This window comes from Herpailurus yagouaroundi, unplaced genomic scaffold (assembly GCF_014898765.1).
Source record: "Herpailurus yagouaroundi ecotype Mexico unplaced genomic scaffold, PumYag 210, whole genome shotgun sequence".
In the NCBI taxonomy this organism is placed as follows: domain Eukaryota; kingdom Metazoa; phylum Chordata; class Mammalia; order Carnivora; family Felidae; genus Herpailurus; species Herpailurus yagouaroundi.
This window is the reverse complement of record NW_024412441.1, coordinates 21,492,869-21,516,786: the sequence shown is the minus strand read 5'-3', so window position 1 is coordinate 21,516,786 and position 23,918 is coordinate 21,492,869. Positions and strand designations below refer to the sequence as shown.

Here is a 23,918-nt window from a genome sequence, read left to right as displayed (position 1 = left end):
GCGCCCGCGCCCCGCGCCGCGCGCCTAGAGGACGGGCCCGGAGCGTGGGGCCGCGGCGCCGCCGAGAGTTGAGCGAGTGAGCGCGAGGCAGCGAGACAAAGATAACCCGGGAGGCGGGGGCGGAGGCGGGGAGGGAGGCGGGGAGGGAGGCGGGGAGGGAGGGGGCGGCGGCGGCGAGGGAGGAGGAGAAACGGGACACCGAAAATATATTCTGAGGAGAGAGAAAACAGCTCCCCCTCTCCTTCTCCGGCAGGAAAAACGAGCGGAAACGCACTCCCAGCCCGAGCCCCGCTGGGGAGGGCGCGGGGCGAGCCGCCCGCTCGGCGTGAATATTCAGCAGGGGTGGGGCCCGAACAATGGCCGGCCGGCGGGCAGCGCGGACAGCGGCCGGGATGCGGCTACCGGCCGGCGCGGCGCTCGTAGAAAGGGCCAGAGTAGGGACGAGACGGACCGGGATGTCCTCGGTGAGGTGCCGAGGGTGAGGAGACGCCCCACCTCGCGCTCACAGAACGGAACAGGATCGACCTGGCCCCAAACGCACAGAGGCTGACGGAGCCTTGTCTCCGGCAGGGGGTGCGTCCCGTCCCGCCCCGCCCGCCGGCCGCGCCCGGGCTCTAAAGGGACGGGAAGGGGGTGTAGCCCGGCCAACGAGGGGCCGCCCTTTTTCCTTACCCCCGCGTATCCTATCCCCTTCCCCCACCACCAGATTCTATACCCCTAAGACCCTCATTTCCGGTTTCCCTACAAGGTTTTCTTTTCCTTTCTTGCAGGCTACGCTTGTGACACGCTTGTAGGGGCGGAATTCGTTGAGCATCACCTGGCCGCCCGGTCCCAAGGCTTTCAGTGGAAATAGTATCCAAAGCAGCTTCTCTTAATTGCCGTGCGCTGACTTCCTTACCTCCTTCATTAGGTGAGCACTGTGCTTGGGGCCCTAAGTGCTAACCCCAGTTTGTGCCTAAGATCGTTAAGGATCAATAAACAGGCTTCTAACAGTAACTTTGGAAGCTTTTCCGTAGTTAGGCAATTTGAGCCTCTTATACAAGGATATATTGTCTGCGCACTAGGACCATTTTCATCACACCATTCCATTGTTCAAAAACTTTCAATGGCTCCCTATTACCTCACAGCAGGTTCGAAACCGAAGTGCGTCGGAATCACCAGGAGGGATTGTAAAAGCACTGATTGCTGACCCCACCTTCAGCGGGTCTGGGATCGGCCTGAGAATATGTACTTATAACAAGTTGTCAGATGATGCTAGCATTGCTGTTACAGGGATCACATTTTGAGAACAAAAGCCTTACAGGATGAAAATCCAAGGCCCTTCACAATCAGGCTTCACAAACATCACTGTCATCATTGTGTACCGTTATGTATGCTTTATGTACAGGACCCAATTTAACCTGTCTTATAGCCCTTATGCATTGTTATCCACATTCTCATCCTCATCCAAGGATGAGGAAACCAAAGTACTGAAAGATAAGGAATGTGGCTGGGGCCCCTGGGTGGCGCAGTCGGTTAAGCGTCCGACTTCAGCCAGGTCACGATCTCGCGGTCCGGGAGTTCGAGCCCCGCGTCAGGCTCTGGACTGATGGCTCAGAGCCTGGAGCCTGTTTCCGATTCTGTGTCTTCCTCTCTCTCTGCCCCTCCCCTGTTCATGCTCTGTCTCTCTCTGTCCCAAAAATAAATAAACGTTGAAAAAAAAAAAAAAAGATAAGGAATGTGGCTAAATTCCTTAAAAGCACAGCCTGGAAGTAGAATAGGGGTTCTCACTGGGTCAGCCTACTCAGAAAGGCTAAGACTCTGATTCAGCCAAGTTAACCTTTTACCCAGAATATGTTTAGCACTCTCCTGCCTCTCAACGACTTGAAGATTTTCAACTATGAGAATCCCTTCTGAGGGACTCCTGGAATCCATTGATTAGGAAAGTCATAGTAACCAAAGTGTTCCTGTGAAGTGAAGTAGAGTGTTTCAATGATTTTGTTTTTTAATCTATTCACTGCAATGGCATTATCTGTGAGTGTAAATTATTTACTCAAAGAGCTAGATTGCTGTGTATGACATGCTTCAGACCATATTACTACCACTAATATTTAGTAGTATTATTAGTATCAGGTAACACATATTGGGTTCAGACAGTGTGCTAAGCATTTACCGTACATAATCTCATTATTCTTCACATTAACCCCAAATGGTACTTTTATTTTTCCCACATTACACATTAGAAAACCAACATGTAAAGAAGTTAAGTGACTTCCTTGGGGAGCACAGCTGAACCCACTGCAGAAACTCAGCCCCCCCACCCCAAGCCAGCCTCCCTCCACAGGTTCACTCATGATTTTGAGGCCCACCTCTGATCACCCACTTCTTCTCTGCCTAGCCAGATTCTCCATCATCACCTCAAGCACAGCTCAGGAACCAACTCTTCCTTCTCCTACAAGCTTTCCCTGAATCTGTCTCTCCTAAACTGTTATTTCCCATGTCACCATTGTGATGGTTACATTCCATTTTCAATTCAGTACCTTTTCTTGAAGTACCTTACCCAGTTCAAGGCGCTGGCTTAGCTATTGCCTGAGATATAAGGAAGAGCTTACAATTTGATAATGGGTATAAGAGTCTCATGAATAGCTATAGTTAAAGGCAGAACATTATGAATTCTGGCTGTATACGAAGAACATTAAACAGGTCTAGTGGAAAGTATGCTAGATTTGAGGCAAAACTAAACTAGGTTTGAACTTAGTTTGTTATCAATTGTGCAGCCTTAAACATGTTACTTAAATTCTGAGCCTTTGTTTCCTCTTCTGTCAATAAGATGAAGACTAGAGATTAGAAGAACCATTAAGAGGCCGTCTCAAAAGCACAGGACAGAGTAATAAGGCCTGGAAAAAGGAGATACAAGGTCTTGGGCCAGTAGACTCTCGTAAGACTTGGCATCTGATAGGATGCCAGAGTTAGTGTAGACAAGAAGATAAAAGATTTACTTGTGACTTAGAGCTTTGTTCGCACTTGGGACGGTGTTGTCAGGAACACAGGAAAGGATACAGTTGTTGACTGGTGGTGACAAAGGAAGGTTTTGTTTTGGACTCTGTGGGAAGTTAGTTAACTTTTCACACAGAAATATCGACACCTACCCAGCTTGTAACTCTGCTTGAGATCTGAGGGTGAGGGCCATTTTCTCAATCTTAACAGTCCTATGTTAGCTCTGGCTGCCATAACAAAATACCATAGACTGGGTGGCTTAAATAACAGAGATTTATTGTATCGAAGTTCTGGAGGCTAGAAATCCAAGAGCAATGTTCCAGCTGATTTGGGTTCTGGTGAGAGCTCTCTCCCTGGCTTGCAATGGCCACCTTCTCAGTATTGTCCTCATGTGGGTTTTCACAGGGGAAAAAAAAAAAAAAAAAAAGCTATCTGGTATCTCATAAGGACACCCACCCCTATTCTATCAGGGCCCCACCTTTATGACCTTATGAATTTAACCTTAATTATTTCCTTAGAGGCCCCATATACAAATATAGCCTCACTGGGGCTTAGAGTTTCAACACAAGGGGGACACAAGCATTCAGTCCATAATAAGCCATATGCTGTATGGTACCAAGAAGTAGACTTAAGTCATGGCCCTTGTTCCTAAGAATCTATTTGAGACCACAAAATAAACCGACCCAAAAAGACAATCAAAATAATAATCTGGAAAATAAATGCTAACTTGGCATTTTAGGCTGGAAGAAAATATAGCTTGCTTAGACAAGGAATGTGAAGTTGGAAAAATTAGGAACCTGGCCACACTGGGCCAGAAGACTCGATTCAGAAGACCCTGAGAGGTAAAGCTAGACAGGTTAGGTGGGACCAGAAAAGCTAAAGCATGGGTGATGTGGAGGTTAAAAACAGAAGCCAGATTATCAGTCAAGTCAAGGGAGAAACAGCCTAGCCTTGGCTTTCAAGAGCTCCCCAAGCTGGTTAGATGCTCATGTATTCAGCAGGCCATGAGATACAAATGTGTATCTTCCCAGGGTACAATGGGCCACACGACAGTTACCCAGTCACACAAGTCCCAAGGGGAACTCAATTATGCAAGAGCTCATCAGTGACAACTCCCTGTATATCACTTTACTTATTTCATAGTTTTTTCTTTGTTGCAAAAATATTGGTAGAAATTTTCAACCTCCGTATGAGGGCAAGAAGGGCAGAAGATCTGTGAAACTGGATTATAACTTAAGGGCTCAGGGCCAGTGAGGGCTTAGGTCAACTGGAAATAAATGATGGAAGTGGTAGTGAGCAGGGGGAATTGAGTCAAACAAAGGAAGCAGTGGTGGAATGTGTTCAGGAAAATCCCAGAAAGGGAAAAGCATAGGTTAGGAGTCAGAGATCGAAGTTCCTCTTCTCTGATAGACAAAGTGTTAAGCAAATGCTTACCCTCTCTGTCTCTCAGTTTTCTAACATGTGAGATTAAGGGCTTGGATTGAAATGATTGAAAGATCCTCTCAGGACCTTAAAAACTCACATTTATATCATCACCCTGGCCTCAGTCCTACAACTGCTCATACCTTTTAACCAGAGTGGAAGAGGGTTGATTATGAGCAATGGAAGTTAATGGAACATGTGGAATGTTGTAGATTTGGCAGCAAAGCTCAGCCCTTTAAAAGCCAACTTTGAGCATTGGTAGAGTCAGAATCTTTTTTGACTGGTGTATCAGTTGAATTAAAAGGAAGCAACTACTCTAGTGCACAACAGGATGGAAGGCGTAGGATGCAGAAGCAGATCAAAGGGCAACAAAAGAAGAAGCAGATCACAGGCAAAACAGACATCCTACCCTAGCTACCAGGGCTGTTGATGTTGTCACTTCTGTCATGAGGAAGTTCTCTTAGTTCAGACCTCCAAAAAGGACATCCTGAGACAGAGATTTGGTGCAGGGAGTTTATTTGAGAGGTGATCACAGTAAGTCCAAGTGAAGGAGAAGGAAAAGTGAAACATGGAGATGAGCCAGTGAGGAGTATGTTAAAGAGCAGGTTTTACTCTGGGCAGCTGGGCTAGATGGACCTAGCTAGCTAGAAAAAGAAAATGTAGATTCCTCTTACTTTATGAGTTCAGGAAAAGTTTTCTGTAAACGTATATTTAGAAAACAGAACATGGGGCGCCTGGGTGGCGCAGTCGGTTAAGCGTCCGACTTCAGCCAGGTCACGATCTCACGGTCCGTGAGTTCGAGCCCCGCATCGGGCTCTGGGCTGATGGCTCAGAGCCTGGAGCCTGTTTCCGATTCTGTGTCTCCCTCTCTCTCTGCCCCTCCCCCGTTCATGCTCTGTCTCTGTCCCAAAAATAAATAAAAAACGTTGAAAATAAAATAAAATAAAAAACAGAACAGTGTTTTAAACACAGAGGAACTTGCTAGTTCTAGAAAACCTATTTGAAATGTTATATGAAGGGGGTTACTGTCCCTTAACTTAGCCTTTTTGTAAATTTGTATTTTGCAAATAAGCATATAAGGATTGCTTCAATCAACTTCCACTGTGAAAAGTTCTTTATGTAAAAAATCCTCAAGGGGTCTCAAGAATGAAGTCAGAGATAGCCCTAGCCTTAGAAATCAAGATGTGAGCCATAGGAAGTGGTTAGGAGAAGCTGGTTGGGGACATTAAATAGTTGTCAAGTATGTCTGTTTTTGATAGAGGGTTTGGTGAATGGAATCAGAGGCTCTGCCAAGGGTAGACCAAGGTAGTCCTGCTAGCTGAAGAGATAACAGTTTTTATTTATATTTGATCATATATTTGTGTCCTCTACAGTGAAATCTCAGGAAATGACTAGACCAATGGGCCTCTCTCATGTTCAGTTATTTAATATGTCACCACTGAAATAGATCAGATCCTGGCCAGTATGCATCAGAACCTCCATTGAAGAGGAGTTCAATCATAATCAAGTTTATCCCTTTAAAAATTAATGAATCACAAGGCTCCATTAGTGCAAGTTGGCCAGTCCTATTGATTTGCAGTTCTCAGTTGATTATAGTGATTCTACTCTCAAAATATTCCATACTCTATAAAGTGTGCTCTATAAAAAAGATTAAGTGGTGACCTACCGACGACAAACTATGAACTGCAAATGCCATATTTATGAATTACAAAATTTGAGGCCTTTCTTATTCTTTTGAACAAATATAATTGTCATTTTCATCTTCTCATCTATGTCTGTGTTCTATATTTAGTGGCCAACTAATCATCAGGACCAGATCGAGAAGCCAGCGATGACTGACATGGATCATCTGGATCACCTAATTGTTGGCTAAAGACAGCTCCTTGAGGTTAGTTGGGAGTGGGGCCCCTGGTGTTGGGGAGAGGAAGAGCTGGATGAGAAAGTTTGTTTGGATCAGCATAAAGTCTTTATCACTCCTGGAAATGCAAATCAGAGTCACAAAAAAGAAAAACCACTTATCCTCACAGAATTGCATCTTTTATTGCATTAGAACTTATCATTATTAGCTGGCTTCAGATTTATAATAGTGTTTGTGGAGAAGTGCTACACAAAAATGATCTTTAGAATCACAACTTTGCTCTTCAATTATGTAGAGAGGACAAAATGAAGAGAAAATGGGGCACCAATAGATGGCAAGAAGAATTAAAGAGGGAATACTTTGGAAAAGGCTACAACATAAGCCAAGTTAGAAATGTCACTGCCCATTTTGAAATTTCCAGGAACTGGGAACAAGACAGTCATTCAGAAGAGAGAACCAGTGGTCTAGGAAAAAATTGAAAAGCTGTTTTTCATAACTTAATTCTTTACACACTTCCGACCTTAAGAAAATCCCTTTCTGGAGTGCCTGTGTGTCGCATTCAGTTAAGTGTCCAAGGACTTCGGCTCAGGTCATGATCTCGTGATTCATGAGTTCAAGCCCCGCATCGGGCTCAGTGCTGACAGCTCAGAGCCTGGAGCCTGCTTCAGATTCTGTGTCTCCCTCTCTCTCTGCACCCCCCCCCCCCTTTTCTCTCTCTCTCTCTCTCTCTCTAAAAAAAAATAGACATTAAAAAAAATTTTTTTAAAAGAAAGAAAATCCCTTTCTGCATAGCCATTTTAAACACAAAGTGGATAAAGAACTAGACTATGTGTTCTCTTTTACAAAAAGTGTTCCTCTGAACCTTAGGGTTCCTTGGAGGCAGTTCAGGGGCTGCCTCTATCCCAAAGGAGGTCAAGGGAGTTAGTAATAGGGCTGCTGAGATTATTGCTGCTTCCCTGCCATCACACAGGTTCTGCTTTTCTATGCTTTATAAATTGGGAATATGAGTAACAGTTTATGAAGACAAGATTTCCATGGCTAAGAAAAGTTTACAAATCTCAAGCGAAGGTATACTTAGAACCAAGATTTCTACGATAATATGACACAGATATCTGTTAGATAGGTTTATGCTGAGTTCAAAACTAAGCAGCACATTAGGCATTTTTAAATCATGGCTATGACCTGAGTAGAAATGATGCAGGAGTGGGAATCAGGAAACCTAGGGTCTGTATTCGATACTACCAGAAGCTGCATTGTCATGGTGGTTAGAGCACCCAGACTGGTGCATGAGACCAAATATTCACGAACTGGTTCATTATTATCAAATGTTTCACTCTCCTACTACATCTTCTACACAGATCTGAGGATTCCTGTCTATAAGTGTGACTGTGATCTATTAGGGTCTATTTGACAGCCTGTTTTTTACTAAATAACCTACCTCCTGTTTTTCACATAGCACATTATGGAGAGGTTGATGAGATGATCATTTTTAATTTCTCAGAGTCGATGCAAAAGAATGATTGAAAAAGTTAAAACAGGAGAATTATAAAATAGAGTTACAAACAATAATCTGGGCAACACTGCTTATATTGACAAATTTAAAGAATGTTTATGAAAAGTCTGTAATAATAGAGAAATGTATGTTGTAATGCTAATTGAAAATATCACTATAAGTTTGTATGAGATTATAGTCATAGCTGCACAAAAGCTAAAAACTATTCCAAGGAAAAATTGGGAGGAAATACATCAAATTTTAGTACTTTTTGGCTGACAAAACTGTGACATTTTTTTTTCCTTTCAAGAAATGATTCTACAAATTCCCTTTAGCAGCATATCTATTTTATGAATTAAAAAATACAAACTTAGGGGCACCTGGGTGGCTCAGTCAGTTGAGTATCCAACTCTTAGTTTTTGTTCAGGTGACAATCTCACGGCTGCATGGTTCGAGCCCCATGGCCAGGCTCTGTGCTGACAGCGTGGATCCTGCTAGAGACTTTTCCCTCTCTCTCTGCCCCTCCCCCACTTGCACTCTCTTGGTCTCTCTCAAGATACATAAATAAACTTAAAAAAAAATACAAACTTAAATTTTGAAAGAAAATGAAATAAAGTAATTGTATTAGTTTCTAGGGCTTCCCTAGCAAAATATCACAAACTGGATGGCTTAAAACAACAGAAATGTTTTGTCTCACAATCTGAAGGCCGGAAGTCTGAAATCAAGGTATTGGTAGGCAACATTACCTCTGAAACCTGTAGGAGAGTCAGTCCTTCCCTGCACTCCTGGTAGTTTGCTGGCAGTTTTTGGTGTTCGTTGGCTCACAGCTGCATAGGTCCAATCATGTGGCGTTCTCCTTGTCTGTGTCTTCACATGGCCAACTTCTCAAAAGGACTCCAGTCATATTGAATTAAGGGTCCACCCTATTCCAGGATGACAATATCTTAACTAATTATATCTTCAACCACCCTGCTTCCAAATAAGGACACAATCTGAGGTACTGGAGTTTAGGAATTCGACATATCTTTTTTGGGGAGAACATAATTCAACCTATAACAGTAATTTAATGATTTCGATATTTCTTAGAGAAGTTGAAGACTATTATTCTTTCTTACCCTCATGTAGTGGTTTCCAGTTTAGCACATGGATGGTTTAGAAAAGCAGTGGTTTTGATAGTTTTTGCTCTGACTTCCTCACCGTCCCTCTTGCCATCCCTCTCCTTATCTAACATGTATTTATTAGGCATATACTGAGTTTGTAGCACTGTATTAAATCCATCAAAATTTAAAAATCACACAAAACTTTCTTCTAACCATTAGCTACAAGTTACTTTCATTTTTCAAATAGACTGACTTTATTATAATGAATGACTTCAGTTTGTAAATCACCATAAAGAATTACCTTTAAGTTAGATAAAAAAAAAATTTCTTAGACCATTTTACAATTATATAACAGATGACTGGGGGAAAAGGCAGAAGAAAACTAAAGAAGAAATGGTCCAAATAGATATTAATTTGCTTGTTGTAAAGCCAGAAGCAATACTTTTCAGCACTGAGTAATCTCCAGTTTGGCTGGGATATTTGTAAATTAGCTAACTGTTTTAAAATAGTGTCTTACTGGCTTTGAACTATTCTTTGTGACTTTTTCCCACTGCGTTGCTAGAAATAGCTTCTTGTTTTAAATTGAAATTTAAGCATGTTTATTTAATTTTTTGAAAGAACTCTCTCTTTTGCTAAGTTTGACAGAATTTCTTGATGTAATAATATAAATAAGGGAATATAGTGTGGCATGGATAAAATGAGGATGACTTTCTTTATATTTTCTAAGTATGATCATATTGCTTTTGGAAGCAAAACTATTTATTTCCCTTGTTACATCCATGCATGTATTTTAACGAGTATTTATGAGATTCAGTGACATATTCAAATCAGCATGTGTATTCCATTGTGTAGTTATTCCCTTTTATTTCCAATTTCTTGTTAGGAATGCTTTGTGTCTAAAAAGCTAAGGAAATTAAATGCAAGACTCTGTCAATACAATGAAACTTTACTATGTACAAGTCAGGAAATTAGAATATGTTGTTCCTCCAGCAGCTGGTATTGGGCTACTCTGAACATTGTAAGTCAGGAAAGTTAAAGTGGGGCAGTTTTTGCTCTCAAGGATTTTATCTGGATGCAAAAGAATATCGCTTCTCCCCACTGAGTGCAGAGCTCTGAGGCCCCTGAATCCTCAACATTTTCTGCTCCCAACTCCCCTTCTCTACTCTGCAAGAAGGCAGCTACAAATCAGACTGATACACTACCTGTGATGATGTCACAGGGGTAGTGTGCAGCAGAATGTAGTAGCTCTCCCAGCACTGCTACTGGTAGTAGTAATAGCCCTACTTTATTGGGTGTTCACCGTGTGCCAGGACTTTATCTACATTATTTCATCCTCAATGACCCTGAGTAGCAGACACTTTTGCTATCCCCATGTCGTAGAAGGAAAACCAAGATGTAGAAACATTAAGTGATTTGGCCCTGATTGCACATTTAGAACGTAGCAAATCCAGGATTAAAAACTAGATTCACATGGACAACTTATGCTTTTGGCCAGTAAGTTTTAGGTAACTTACACATTTTTACCAAGTTTTTGAAGACTTAATTCTCTAATGCAAAAGAAACTTAAAAAAATTACCTTCTCTGATTATAAATATAATATGTATTCATTGAAGAAAATACGGGGAAATATAAAATAAAATACTAAAATACAAAATTAACCAATAATCCTTACCAATAATCATTAACACTTAATATATTTACTTTGTTTTTCTAAGCAAACACATGTGTGGGTGTGCATGTGTGTGGGAGTGTGTGTTTAATATAATCAGAATTGTACAGTTAGGTGACCTCCTTTTCACTTCATATATTAGGAACATTTCAACATCATTAAATATTCTGTTACAATCTAATTTTTAATGGCTGCATTGACTGTAATATAATTTATTTAACCAATCATGTGGTGTTGGGTACTTTGGTTATTTCTAATCAGTCACTATTTTAAATAGCACACATGCTAGGATTTCCTCAAGATAAATCCCTGGGAGTGGAACTGCAAAATCAAAGACTATGAACATTTTTAAAGTTCTTGGTAGATTTTGTCACTCTCTAAAAAGGCTCTGCCAAATTATGAGATGGGGAGGTTTCAAAGTGGGTATTTCAAGTTCCAATACAGGCTCTAGTACAGGAGGTATTGTGGGGAAATGTAGATCATCCATCACTTCTCAAGACATACCTTATGGGTAGCCACCTGATATCTCCCAGTGGGGTCCAAGGAGGACCCTCACTCTACAGAGAAGGGCTGGAACAGAGGATGTACACTGCCTGTTCAAGGCTATGAGTTCAGTGGTCCCTAGAAAGCATGAAACGACTGCTTCTCAATAAATAAAGCAGTTGTAAAGATTGCAGGACATTTACTAGTTAACAAAGGGTTTTCCTGCTCAGTATTTCCTCTGATCTTTGTAACATCCTTGGAATGATACAGCTTTATGACTATTGGCATTTTTCAGAGAATGATGGTCATATTTAGGTGAGGGTACTGACTTATTCAAGGTCACACCACTTTATGCAGAGAAGCCTAGACCGTGTCTAACTTGTCCTACTCTCCTACATCAGGCTGCCTCTCTCCAAGAGAAAATCCTTTATGTAAAAGATTCTGTCACTCGACAGGTGGAAGTAACTTGGTATTATATTAAGGAACCCTTGAACTTGCTCTACAAGTAATTATCTTTATTCTTCTACATTTGCTGAATTCCAGCCAATAGATGCTGCCCTAGACACAGATAGTTCTGAGCTTTTGGGCTAGCAATCTTGAGACACTAACAAGCCTGGTAAATGTGAGAAATGAGGGGAATGCACTTAGTTAACATGGGGTCTGAAAAAGGGCACTTTGGGTAATTACATGTCTGGTTACACATTCTTGACAACTATTTAGAGCTCTGAATGATGGTGCAAAAACAATGCCCAGTTTGTTGGTTTGAACAAGGGCAAACAGGCTCAACCCCAAGTGTGAATCTGTACACCATTTTGGAATGTCGAAACTGGAAAGCCAAGGATCATCATGTATGATGCACACTTAAATTCACTAAAAATGAAGAAAAACAAACCTACTAAAAGAGAGTAGTCCCAGGTTTGCCAATATATTTCAGATGTATTTAATGTTACACGCACACACATGCACACGATTTAAACTTTACCAAATACTCACTTCTCTTACACAGTATTAAACTGGGGCAGGAATTGAAAGCATGAGACAATTTGTAAAAGAAGTTAAGTTGTAGAGGCACCTGGTTGGCTCAGTTGATAGAGTATGCCACTCTTGATCTTGGGGTTGTGAGTTCGAGCCCCACATTAGGTGTAGAGATTACTTAAAAATAAAATATTTTTTTTAAAAAGTAAGTTCTAGATGTAGATTTGCAGGGACTTGGTTATTATGTGGGTTTAGGTGCCTCTGTGAATCTAAAATAACTTGTGGGCACCCAGGAGAAAATAGAGAATAACATGTTGAACCCTGAAACTGACTCTGATGGAGAAGATGAGTAAAAGTGTGGCTAACACAGAGGCTTTAATATTTTATGTTTTAATTTGCATGTTATAACATGTTCAATATTAAAAATATATTTTGCATGGTGTTCCTACATAGATAGCTCTAGAAAAAGCATGCAAAGATAGTAGTATTATAGCAAATCTGTTATCTTGACTTTTCTAATTCTAAACTGTGATGGGATTGTGCAACTTTTTTTCATTTTATATCATGTGACACTACAGTGATATGCTCACTCATTCTAAACTTAATAATAGTAAAACCATTAGGTTAGCCAGTCATGGCTAGCAGTCCATAACTTAATCTGGCTGGTTGGGTTGTATACAAATGTAAAAATTCATCTTAGTGTACACTTTAAGATTAGTATGTGTTATACCTCAGTTTAAAAGAAACACTGATGTGTTGGACAGGAATCAAAATGGTTAAGTAGAAAGAACCTCAAATTAAGGAGGATAGATCAGAGCTCTTTAGTCCAAGCTAATCAAAGCAATTAAGTGAAAATCAAGGGAGTTGTTAAAAACCCAAAAGTGGCAGGAAAGGTATGGAATCTGGACAAGACCATAAGATCCTTGCCACCAGTGTAAGGGGGATCCAATTATTAGGGGCAGTTGTCAGAAATAATTAACCTATTTCATGTACATACCCCAGTGAGTGGACCCTGCTCTATAGAGTGACCCCTTCAGTGTGGATGAATCCTCCCAACCACAGGTATGCAGTGGAGTTCTCTCCTTCCAAGGAAATTCCTGACATGACAGATCACAAAGCAGGGAGGAGGGCTTTTGGAAATTATTGTTGTCTTTGCGCTATTTCTGTAGAGATGTCAGAAGACATTGAAGTAAAAACGAAATCCCTCCCTTGCACACTCACCCATCATACCCTCCACTTTTCCAAAGGTGCCCATTTACAAATACCCAACCAGCTACCTCCAGCAAATATTCAGGGGACTACACTGACTTTTGTTCAAAATAGTAATAATAAGCATTATTACTGTCTTTTACTGTAGAGGACTAAGAAAGAAAATAAATGACTGTCAGCAGTTCACATTGCACACTTGGTTAAAGCTGCTGGAGTATTCCATTTATATATTTATGAATAGACAAAGTGGCAATGGTCTGAAAATTATGCTTTCAAGAGCTTTGTCTCTGAAATATCTGAAGTGCCACCATTGCCTATTTACCCCTATCTTAGTTTAGGCTGCTATAACCAAATACCATAAACTGGGTACCTTATAAACCACAGAAATTTTTTAGAACTTTGTTTTTCACAGTTCTGGGGGCTGGAAGTCAGATTAGAGCACCAGCATGGTCAGGTTCCGATGAGGACCTTGTCTAGGTTGCAGACCACTGATTTCTCATTGTATCCTCAAAGCAGAAAGAGTAGAGAGAGCAGAAGCAAGCTCTCTCATGTCTTTTTGTAAAGGCACTGATCCCATTCATGAAGGCTTCACCCTCATGACCTAATTGCCTTCCAAAGGCCCCACCTCCTAATACCATCACATTGGGCATTAGTATTTCAACACATGAATTTTGGAGGGCACATTCAGCTCATAGCAAGCCCTTAGGATGAGAATTGCTTTCCTTTATTCATCATTTTAAAAGTACATATATTACTGATGAGGAAAATATATTAAATTCCTAACATTTTAATACAGACTAATGTCTTAGATGATTTTCTATCTAGGAGAAAATAGACTACTTGATAGGAGAAAATAGACTACTTGACAACTCTGCATATTCAAGTTAAGTGAAAGGTGGATTGAGGGAAGGGAGCAAGTGAAAACCAAAAGGGAGAGTGTACCAAAAAATTCAAAAAGTAGTTAACTGATTTGGCCAAGCATCATAGTCTCCAGTGGGTGTGGACTATAAGACTTATGATAAAGGTCCCTCACTCAAGCCTGTTGGAAGTGGCTATGAAGAAGCAATTTACCCACAAATGTATCTTTTTCCCTTTCCTTACTTTGTTTAAGGGACTAAAAATGTGTTTTTAAAATGAAGGACTGAATCGTTGGCTAAATGAAGAGCTAAAGTTATATTTTATCCCTCCCTCCATTAAAGAAATAACTAAAAGAGGGGCACCTGGGTGGCTCAGTCAGTTAAGCATCTGACTTTGGCTTAGGTCATGATCTCATGGTTCGTGAGTTTGAGCACCACATTAGGCTCTGTGCTGACAGCTCAGAGCCTGGGGCCTGCTTCAGATTCTGTGTCTACTACTCTCTCTGCCCTCTCCTGCTAGCACTCTATCTCTATCTCTCTCAAAAATAAATAAACCTTAAAAAAATTAAAAAAAAAAAGAAATAACTAAGACAGAACAATAGCAACACAAAAACACAAGAAAGAAAAATTTCATACTCCAGAAATTTTAGGAATTCCTAGAAGACAAAGGGTGAATAGGACTGAGTTGATGGCAAAACAAGAAAAGGAAAATCCTGTTTAAAATTCATGGCCACATAAGCAATTCTAAAATTTCTCAACACTCAGCATAAATGAATACAAAGAACAAGCCTGGACTTTCAAACAGTTGTGAGGGCAGTAAGTTAAATAACTATATTTTGAACAGTCTTTTCCCTTCCCCTTCTTTCACCGTACATCCAGTGGTGACAGCAATGTGTGTCCCTAGGTTAAAACCTTTAGAACTGCATTCAAAAGAGAAATATTCATCATGTTGGGGTTAAAGAAGGAAACAGGTGGACTCTGAAGTGCTTCTAGATCTTCATAGGGACATTGGAGGACAGAAGAAAGAGGTAGAAAGAGTTGACTCCATATTTGCTTCCCAAGTACAAGAATCCTTCTCCTAAGTGGGAGATTTAGCATGGGGGACCACATAGGTAATGGGGCTAGGACTCTAGAGAACAAATGAGGGAGGGAGAAAGATCCAGAAGACAAGCTTCTTATGCCAGCCTAATCCCAGATCCTGATCCTTCTTCACAATCAGAAGGAGGCAGACTATTCTAATCAAAACATTAAATGACAGATGAAGAGGGACTCTAAAATATGAATGCAAAAAGCCAAGATTAACCTAGTTATTTGTGGGGAAAAAAAAAACATTGAGAAAAGAAAGGCATCAGAATCACATTGAAGAAAAAAAAAAGACACAAACAAACCCCAAGTAAATAACCTTAACGTAGGAAAGGAAAAAGAAATACTTTATAAATTATATCCTCAGAGAAAATTTAAAGGTTTTCATGTCCTTAAGCTGATAAGAGTACATTTGTACATGTCAATTATCCCAATAAATGTAGGTGGGTTAAAATTTATTTAATAAAGGACAAAGACTCCAATTACATTGAAGAAAAAAAAATACCATTTACTAGTAATGTGGTAGTTAACAGCACAGACTCTGGATTTGAATCTTGACTTTAATACTTTGTAATAATTTATGAACTAAATATTAAATAATTGGGCTAAGTAGAAGAGTGGATTCAACTGAAAGTATAAGATCAACCAAGAAATTCTCCCTCAATGTAGTTCTAAAGGATAAAGTAATGACAATGGTCAATTATGAGATACAAAGTACAATTATGAGATACAAAGCATGGAAGACAGAGAATTGCACATTTTTCCTGCAGGCGTTCTAAAGGTAACCGAGACAAAAGAAAGGAAGAAATATTCAGAAAAATAATTGAAGAAAATTTCCCAGAAGTGATGGAAAATATGAATTTTCAGATTTAAGAGCCCACTTTGTATTGAGCAAGAAAAAAAGGAAAAATAATCCAGAAAAGTCATCTTAAAATTTTAAAATTCCAAGAATAAGGAGAAATTCCTAAAACTTCTAGAAATAAAACAGGTTATCTATAAAGGAATGAAACTCAAATCAACATTAGAAACAATAGACATGGGGTACAGGGGGATATTGGCCAAAAATTAAAAACTAACTTCAAAATTCCAAATTAAAATTACTTCCAACTTTAAATTTTATGCCTAGCCAAGCTAATGTTCAAGTGGGAGGTCAAAATAAAGACATTTTAAAATTAAGAAAGTCTGTATTCCACAGGTCTTAGAAAGATAATATTGAAGAATGTACATCAGCAAAAGAAAAGTTTTTATAGATGCAGAAGATAAAAGATGCTGTATCAAACAGCTCAAAAATTTCAGTAGATTGTAACAGTAAACATTAATTTCCAGCTCACATTTCATGATGGTCATAGCTTGGGTATGACTCTATTTCAGGCTGTGGGTGTGTTCCATGTTTTTTCTCATTCTAGTACCTAAAATTAGGGAGCAGCCTTATCTGAGATGTGTCTGTGTTCATGGCCGAGGGAAAAGGAGAGAGAGGCCACAAATATTCAATTGGCTAAAACCCAACATCAGAGATGGAAAAGAAAGTGAATTTTTACTAATAATATTATTTTTATAATAATTTACTGCACATAGTAAGAGCATATTTCATACATGTTAAAGATGATGGGTTGAAATTCCCCTGTTAAAGGACAAAGGCACTAATGGATTTTAAAAATCTAGATGCCATTACTAGTATTACAGTAATTAGTACACTAGTGCAGGCTATGGATTTCCATCTTGGGTACACTACTTAGTAGGTACATGTAAAGTGAACATAAGAATAGTATATACCACTTATTTCATAGTATTGTTATGCGTATTAAATGAGATAAAGCATGTATAATATCTGTACCTCAGTACATGTATAATATATTTAAAATGCCTAAAAAGTAGTGTGCTCAATAAATATTAGCTCTAATTATTACTGTAAGAGACACCTGGAACAAAACAACAGATTTAAAGTTGGAAAATACAAGAACAGTACAAAAAACAAGATAGGGCAAGCAAATACTAGTGAAAATAAATGGGGAATATTGAGTAAATATGATGGATTAAAGATGCTGCCACTTCCAACTAAAAACCCACTAAAGTTATAGTAAAGGGAACTTTTTATTTTTTTTTTAATTTTTTTTTAACGTTTATTTATTTTTGAGACAGAGAGAGACAGAGCATGAACGGGGGAGGGTCAGAGAGAGAGGGAGACACAGAATCGGAAACAGGCTCCAGGCTCTGAGCAGTCAGCACAGAGCCCGACACGGGGCTCGAACTCACGGACCGTGAGATCATGACCTGAGCTAAAGTCGGACGCTCAACCGACTGAGCCACCCAGGCACCCCTAAAGGGAACTTTTAAAATATATAGACATAGATCTGTAAAGACAAAGTCATGAAGCAACATCTTGGGGAAAGGAAAGCAGTTAGACATCTAATTGGTAAATGATTAAAAAAACAAAAACAAAACAAAAAACTCATGCCTGTTCGGCAGTGGGGGAAGAACCCAGAAGTAGACAACTTTGTACCACAGACACAGAGTATCAGGAAGGCTCAAAAGTAGGAGTCACCAGCACCAGTCTGACTATGGAAGGTGGGGTATATGTAAGGCTAAAAATAGGATTATTGATTGAAGTTTATCTATAGTGTAGTTAGATCTCCAACTATACTTCCCACCTCTACATAATGCTAGAGCGAGAATGAACTAGAGTAAGCCTGGACTCAGGGCTTAGGTGAGGAATGAGTAACCGTACTAAGTACAGTAAGCTTAAGGGAAATGCTACCATAAGGTAGTATAAAGTGAAAGCCCCTGGTCTCCTTCCTCCATTTGGCTCCAAGAATGCTCGTAGTCTGCACTATTACACAGGCATGACTAGTCAGGAATCTGATTAGTCTAAGAGAAAGACTTTCAGATATTGATGGTGGGGGTCCTCCAACTACACTGCCCAGACAGATCTCCTTAATAGCATACCCACTAAGAAACAAGCCACATCCACACATAGGGGCCTTGCAAGTAAGCTGTTAAGTGACTTGCTCTTGATTATGAAAGATCATCTAAGGATTACCAGATATTCCAAGAAAGCCTCCACATATAAGCAGAAAACAAATCAAAAATCAACAAGAGAAAAATGAAATTTGGGGGAGACAGAAATATTGGAGAAGTACAAGAAACTTAGGAAGCAAAACAAAGCAATGTGTCCAGAGAAGTAAAAGAAGATAATTGTATCTATGAAAACAAGAAAACAAGAGACTACAAACAAGGGAACATTCAAAAGTTGTCTTGGAAGTTAAAATAATAGCACATATGAAAAAATGAAAGAATGAGAAGATAAATTTGAAACAGTCTCCTAGAAAGTAGAAGTAATGATGAGCGTGAGTAAGAAAAAGGATGAAAATGAACTAGAAATGATAGAGGATCAATGCATCAGTCTAGCAGTTTCATTTTCCTGAGAAATTGGAGTTTCCAAGAGAAATGAAGGAAAAGAAATTATCAAATTATCAACTCAAAAAAGATCCCCCTGAAATAAATGACATGAATTTCTAGATGGAAAGCATCAACTAGTGCCCAGCACAGTGGATGAAAAGAGATTCATACCAAAGCAACTCTTAGTGAAATTTCAGAGTACTCAGTACAAAAGAAAAATCCTAAAAGATTTCAGGAAACAAAACAGGCCACAAAGGAGTGAGAATCACACTGGCATCACATATCTCAACAGCAAGTCTAGAAACTAGCAATGCTTTCAAAATCCTGAAGAAAAATGATTTTCAACCTAGAGTTCTACACATACCCCCCAAACTATCAATCAAATACAAGAGTAGAATAAAGACATTTTCTGACAGGTTACCCTTATGTCTCCTGTCCTAAGAAGCTTTGGATATGCTCCACCAAAATAAGGGAGTAAAAAAATTGATTAATTAATTCATTTTTAAAAAGGAAAGGGAAGGGAAAGAGAAAGGAAAGGGAAACAAAAGGAGGGAATAATGAATTAAATTGGTAATAAAAACACGGGAGAATGATCAAGGGAATGCTCAGGGTGAAGATACAGAGAAGTCCAAGGAGGACAGCAATGCAGCAGGTCTTGAGATCAACCAATGGCACAAAAGGGCAGACAGAAGACTGTGATGTGGATGGGAGATGTACACTCCTGGTGAAACGTTAGGAATGAATTAGTGATAGGTACTTAACCAAGCAAAGAGGGAAATTTATTAACTCCAGGGAAAATAAAAAGTTATACTTAGAAGGATATATAATCACAATATGCTAAATAACTTTCATAAGTATCATAATGAATATTGGATATTGACCTAACCAAAAATTATAACTGTTTTGGGAGGATGTGGCGAATGGAAATGGGAATGTGATGGAGTCATGTAAGGGAGCTAAATAGTAACATTCTACAACAGGAAACAGATAAAACCTAAAACTAAAAAACCAAGAGATAGCAGTGGGAAAAGTTATTACTTAGAAACGTGGAAGCAATTATCAGAAGAACAATGAAAGTAATAAGTAGTTGTCTCAACGGAGAGAAAATCAGAGTGGGAGGGGTGAGTCAAGGAGTTCATTTTACTATAAGTCTTCTAAAATTACTGTAAAACCATATACTCATTTAAATGAAAAGCTATACAGGTTAAAAAATAAAGACAATAAGTATGGCAATATTAATACCAGACAAAATAAGATTTAAGACTAAGGTATTAGATGGAATGAGAAAAGATATTTCATAATGGTAGAAAGCACTATCTGCCAAGAAAACATATTGTCATAAATCTTTGCTCTCTTAATAACACAACCTTAATATGTATGCAAATATGCAAAAAAATGAAAATCCAAAATCTTGGTGGAACATTTTAAGATACTTTTCTCAGAAATTGAAATATTAAACAGACAAAAAAAGTCTGTATTTCTGTGGGAGATTTGAATAGTAGAATTAACTACTAACACACATATATATATTTACACATACATGCGTGTTTGTTCACATGCATTCTTTTCTGTTAACCTCAGGATACCACTGTGAATCCGACCACATGGAAAATCTCAATACAGTTTAAAATGTACAAATCAGGGGCACCTGAGTGGCTCAGTGGGCTAAGCCTCCGACTCTTGATTTCAGCTCTGGTCATGATCTTGAAATCAAGCCCCACGTCCAGCCTCAGGCTGGGCCTGGAGCCTGCTTGATATTCTGTCTCCCCTTCTCCCTCTGCCCCTACCCCACTCACGCATGTGCATGCATGCATGTGTGCAAGCTCTCTCTCAAAAAATAAATAAAATAAGAAGTACAAATTATATGTACAGGATACATTCTCTGGCTGTAAGGCAGTAAAATTAGAAATGAGCAATAACAAAAGGGTAGCCAAAAAAAAAAAAATCAGTTTGTTGTAACATTGTTTAAAATGTTTAACCCCTAATATAAAAAAATAAATTTTCACTGAAATTGTGAATTATTTTGAAATAAAGGACAGCAGGGGGACTACACAACAAAAATAGGAAGTTAAAAAGGACAATGAAATAATTCTTGAAAAAGAAACTTGTGAATTTAATAGGAAGAATTAATTGGAAAGGAAAAAACATATTTCATCAATAGAAGCAAAAGCTAGTTCTTGGAAGGAAGAGGGGTAAAGAAACAATAAAATAGATTAGCTTTTGGCAAGCTTGTACAATTAAAAGAGAAAGATAAATAAAATTAAGGACAAGATAAAACTAGAAATTCATACCAACAAATTTAATCATCTAGAGAAAGAGAAAATATTCTAGGAAAATATAAATTACCAAAAATGACCTTTTTTTTAAACAAAAACACTTTATATGGGTTAAAATTTTTTATTGTGATAAAACATAGATAACACAAAATGTGTCATTTTAACCATCTTAAGCATACAATTCAGAGGCATTCATTATATTCATATTGTTGTGCAACCCTCATCACTCTGTTTCCAAATCTTTTCCATCACCCCAAGCAGAAACTCTGTAACCAGTGAATAACTCCCCATTCCCCCTCTCTCCTAGCCCCTGGTATCCTCTAATCTGCTTTCTGTCTCAGAATTTGCCTCTTCTAGATATTTCATAAAAGTAGAATCAGACAGGATTTGCTTCTTTGTGACTGACTTCATTTAGCATACTTTCAAGGCTCATCCATGTTGTAGCATGTATCACAACTTCATTGTTTTTTTAATGGGTGAATATCTCATTGTATGTATATATTGCATTTTGTTTATTCATTTATATATTGATGGACACTTGGGTTGTTTCCACATTTTGGCTATTATGAATAATGTTGCAATGAATATGGGAGCCAGAATGACTTTTAAAAAGCTAGAAAACAAAATAGACTAGTCACTATAGAAGAAATTAAAGTGACTGAGAGACTAATCTTTAAAAAGCAATTTGTCTCAGGGGTGCCTGGGTGGCTCAGTTAGCATCTGACTCTTAATTTCAGCTCAGGTCATGATCCCAGGGTTGTGGAATCAAGCCCTGCATTGGGCTCCATGCTAAGCAAGAAGCCTACTTGGGATTCTCTCTCCCTCTCTCTCTACCCCTCCTTGCCTCTCAAAATAAATAAATAAAACATTAAAAAATGAAAAAGTAATTTGTCTCAGTTACAGGAAAATTTTCTCAGATCTTTAGGACATTTAAAGGTTCCAGAGGTAGCAAAAGAAAGTTTCTTAAGTCATCTACGAAGCTAATATAAACCTGATTGGACAGAACTTAATAAATAATGAAGTATAAAAGAACATCATTTTAAAATATAGATGCAAAAGTACTAACAAATGGAGTTTACCAGTGTATTTAAAGGTTAATTCTAAAGTATTTGACTAAGTAGGGTTTATTCTAGAAACATAAGGCTAGTTCAATATTAAGAAATCCATTATTGGGGCCCCTGGGTGGCCCAGTTGGTTAAGTGTACAACTCTTGGTTTCAGCTCAGGTCACGATCTCACAGTTCGTGAGTTTGAGACCCATGTCGGACTCTGTGCTGACAGCATGGAGCCTGCCTGTAGTTCTTTCTCTCCCTCTCTCCCTGCCCCTCCCCTGCTCGCTCACTCTCTCTCTCTCAAAATAAATAAACTTAAAAAAAAATTTTTTTAATCCATTATTATAATACATTCTAGTTCCATCCACGTCACTGCAAATAAGTCAATCAGAGAAAGACAAATACCATATGATTTCACTCATATGTGGAATTTAAGAAACAAAACAGATGAACACATGGGAAGGGGGAAAAAAAGAAAAGAGAGGGAAACAAACCACAAGAGACTCTTAACAATAGAGAACAAACTGAGGATTGATGGAGGTAGGTGGGTGGGGGCTGGGCTAGATGGGTGATAGGTACTAAGAAGGGTACCTATGTTGATCACTGGGTGTTGTATGTAAGTGATGAATCACTGAATTCTATTCCTGAAACCAATATTGCACTATTAACTAAAATTTAAGTTAAAAAAAAAAAACCTGAATCTATGAGGAATCAGCTTTTTATCCTTATAATAATGATACTTTTAAAAGTCTGTTTCTTGGGGCACCTGGGTGGCTCAGTCGGTCAAGCATCCGACTCTTGATTTCAGCTCAGGTCATGTTCTCATAGTTCCCTGGGTTTGAGTCCTGCACTGGGCTCCACACTGGCAGTGCAAAGCCTGCTGGGGATTCTCTCTCTCCCTCTCTCTCTGCCCTTCCCCTGCTCTCTCTTTCTCTTAAAATAAATAAACTTTAAAAAAATGTCTATTTCTTCTGTAAATATATAAAATGCTAATGTGAGGCTCAGTTTTTGTTTTCAACTGAATAAAAGCATGGAAAAAAGATAACCATGCATGGAAAATTAAAAAAAAAAAAGAAATCTATTATTATAATTCAACATTTACAATTTAAAGAAAAAACCCAATGTAATTGTTTCAAATGTAAAACAATATTTTGTTTAAATTTCAACATCACTTTTGAGCAAATTAGAGAAAGAAAGAAATTTCCTTCAGTAAACATTATATGTAATGGTGAGATAATAGTATACCCTCTAAAAAGTCAGGAAGATACAGGGACACTAGTTACCACTACAATTTAATATCCTATTGGATATTCCAATAAATTAAGCCAGGAAAGGAAGTAAGGGATAAAGATATCAGGAGCAAAAAAGGAAAAATTGTCTGGACACGGTATGATGGTCTATCTAGAAAATCCCAGAGAATCAGTAGAAAAACTGTTAAAACAGAAAGGGTTCAGTAAGAGAGCAATGCACAAAAATCCATGGTTTCCTGTATACACGTTAAGTAATTTAAAAATCCATGGGAAGAAAACTCATGTTAGCAACAACAAATGCCTTAGAATTGACTAATAATGAAATGAAAACAGCATAAAACTTTTTAAAAAGTAAAAAATAAAATACCTAAATAAATGAAACAGCAAATCTTGTTCTTAAACCAAGGGATTCAGTATTTTTAAGATGTCAGTGTTCCCATTTGTCTGAGTTCAAAATAATTCCAAAAAAATTTCAGGCTGGCCATTTACGTGAAACATGGCAAACTGATTCTGAAGTGCATCAGGAAGAGGAAACAACAAGAACAAAAAAATATATATATATTGGAAAATAAGGACAATGAAAGGGGAATTTCCCTGATTGATGGCAAAATAGACTGCAAAACCATAACATTTAAGGCAGGATGACAGTCATGTAGGGCTAAATAGAAAAAAAAAAAAATCTGTTTATAGATGGAAATTTATTTTAAGGACCAACGTGACATTTCAAATTGCGGGGGGGGGGGGGGGGGGAACAATAAAAATATCCGCCCCCCCGGGGACAAAAACAAAAACACCCACAAAAAAAAATAAAGGTGGTTCAA

General features: G+C 38.6%; 1 protein-coding gene across 4 annotated transcripts in view; it reads left to right on the top strand.

Moving 5' to 3' along the window:
• Window positions 1-4: 4 nt before the first annotated feature.
• The window catches only part of RFX8 (regulatory factor X8), a 264,352-nt gene continuing 240,438 nt past the window's right edge, over window positions 5-23,918 (top strand). For 2 of the 4 annotated variants that reach the window (XM_040454061.1, XM_040454065.1), the window contains exons 1-3: window positions 364-478; window positions 771-910; window positions 6,191-6,286. The gene's annotated coding sequence lies outside the window, so the exon portion shown is untranslated. Of the gene's footprint in view, window positions 77-363; window positions 574-770; window positions 911-6,190; window positions 6,287-23,918 lie in introns of those variants that run through there. The other 2 variants (XM_040454062.1, XM_040454063.1) reach the window with 2 other exon arrangements.